The sequence below is a fragment of the Astatotilapia calliptera genome, chromosome 18, assembly GCF_964374335.1.
Source record: "Astatotilapia calliptera chromosome 18, fAstCal68.1, whole genome shotgun sequence".
NCBI classification, from domain to species: Eukaryota; Metazoa; Chordata; class Actinopteri; order Cichliformes; family Cichlidae; genus Astatotilapia; species Astatotilapia calliptera.
This window is the reverse complement of record NC_137439.1, coordinates 21,984,447-21,986,887: the sequence shown is the minus strand read 5'-3', so window position 1 is coordinate 21,986,887 and position 2,441 is coordinate 21,984,447. Positions and strand designations below refer to the sequence as shown.

At 39.5% G+C, this 2,441-nt stretch overlaps 1 long non-coding RNA gene across 1 annotated transcript; it reads left to right on the top strand.

Moving 5' to 3' along the window:
- LOC145422074 (uncharacterized) lies at window positions 1–1,541 on the top strand. The gene is made up of 2 exons (XR_013903458.1): window positions 1–172; window positions 263–1,541. It is a non-coding gene; the product is annotated as an uncharacterized LOC145422074 (long non-coding RNA).
- The last annotated feature ends 900 nt before the right edge of the window (window positions 1,542–2,441 follow it).

Sequence of the window (2,441 nt, the reverse complement as noted above, 5' to 3'; positions counted from 1 at the left end):
TGATTCATGAGGAGGTTTTTCACATAATTTGTTTTAAGTTTTTTAAAACCAGCGATGTTTGTTTTATGGTGACTGATCTCTTTCCACAGATCCAATAATTCCAATCCTGAGATATGTTTTCCTGCCACTGATTCTGCTTTTGGAGAACATTGCCCTTCAATTCTACTATAAGGTACATCGGAGTAAATAAAAGCATGTATGAAACTGAGTGGTAGCTGAGAAGTGTAGGAACAGTAACATGCATTGTGTCCCGTCTCTCCAGGTCATCAAAAAGCAGAAATCAGACAAAAAGGAGAACGATGAGACGGATGTTTCCAGAGCTGAAGAAGTGGAGGCCGACGAGGAAGAAGTCCAAGAAATAGAATAGAATCGAAACATATAGAAACAAACACACAAGTCTAAACTTTTGTTGGAATTTAGATTAAAGTTGTTTAAATACTGTTTAATTATGTTTATGTTTTAAATGTCTGCCACATTACTGCAGCGGCTCTATTTAACCCGCCTTTCCTCTCCAGTATAAACTCTTCATAGCATGACTGTGACTTAAGTTTGAAATTAATCCTTCATCCTCTTCGTCCTCACTTTCTTCCATCTTCCATCTCTGCCAGTGAAGTTTTCACACATTAAGATTTTTACTTCTCACTAAACTGTATCTTTGGCTAACAGACAGAATGTGTGTCAATCTGCAAATTAACATGTTTTTATGTTTGGTGATATTTTTGAAGTCTTTGAATTCATCTGCCATTTAGTTCCTGCATTTACAGCATCCTATTCTGTGGCACTAGCTAGATGTTTCAATATTGTGATTGCAACTTTACTGACAGCTGCAGCATGGATGTATGACAGTGACGAGAAGGAGAAATACAGGCAGGGGCCAGTGGGACCCCCTCAGCCTCCTGGTAGATACACCTGTGGTATTGTTATGACCCAGAGCTAAACATATAACACACACACCACTGCTTTACCTGGATCAATATCAAAGTATGACGTGTCCAAGCCTGCATGGCAGGGTGACCACAATACTACATCAGGCTTTTATGGCTGGGTGGCCAAGGGGTGACTTAACTGTGTCTGTGACATCACCAACAACAGCTTTCAGCTGGCTTATCTAAACATGGTGTGCAGTGTGACCATACAATACTGGACAAGTGGAGGACAAGGGATGATGTTGCAGGAGTCAGAAACTACAGCAGATGAACAGTTTCTGAAAGTCATGTCAGTAAGAAACAGGAAAACATCCAATAAACCTGACACAGGACCTGAGAGACGCATTTGGCTCTGCAGTTGATCCATCTACTGTTTGATCAGAAGAAGTGGTCCCAGTGGAAGAGTGTCATGGTCTTGGGTCATGGACTCAGAGGTTTGAGTTTTAGGACTTCTTGTTTGTTTACTTTTTATGTTTTGTTTTTGTTTCTCCTCCAGCATTTTAAAAAGTACAGATTACCTCTTCTTCTGGAACTTCTTGGTATTTTCCTTTTGAATTTATGGACTTTGATTTGTAGACCTTCAGCCACATGGAATAAAGCTAGTTTTCAGTTTAATCTGTTGCTTGTTTCTGCCCATGTATTTGGGTTATTTTCCATGCAAAGTATGAGAGTGGGATGCTGTCAAGAAGCACTTCTTAAGAAGGGGAAACAGGGAGGAAAGGCTGCCAAATTACACAAGAACTGAATTGAGAATCAGAGACAACTGATGTTATAAGGTTAGGGCATATTGCAACAATATATTGGAAGAGAACAGAACAAAATGAAGTAAAAGGACTTGTTTGTGCTTTGAATCACTTACCAAGAAGCCTGGAGAAGTATTTCTGAAGACTTCTAAAGAAATTGGAAGAAAGTTGCCTAAGAGAGTTCAGGCTGTTTTAATCAACAAAGTTCATCATACCAAATATTGACTTTTATTCATGTTAGGATTGTACAAACTGTCTTTGCCTCATGTATTGTGTTTGTATAAAGAAAAGAAGTGACTCCTTTAACGCCGTTTACTTTCTTGGGATCTGATCACTTCAGGCTGGAGGAGTTCGTGGGAACCCTTAAACCTCCTGACAGATTTTATCAGCCCTGTCTTTGACTCCGTCCTTGTGGCTCACAAATCCTGGTGGGACATATATGGTGTTTTCATTCGACAACCATCTGTAAAGGAAAGAAATCAAGGAAAATATACTGAGTTCTGAGAACATGTCAGACACCACTGATCCAAGATGTGGCTGTATTGTGGTGACTAATTCTGACACAGTATAGGATCAGTGAAATTTATCACATCATGTTCCCACTGAACAACATCTTTTGTTGGACTTCCTGTATTTTCCTGCTGCACTGCTACTGGTGTAAAATGGCAAAGGTACGCCCCCTGCGGTTCAGGATCAGCACTGAGAACAGGATGGTAGAGAATTTTATTTCCTATTAGTACAATAAATACTTTTTTTATTACCTGGATAAAGA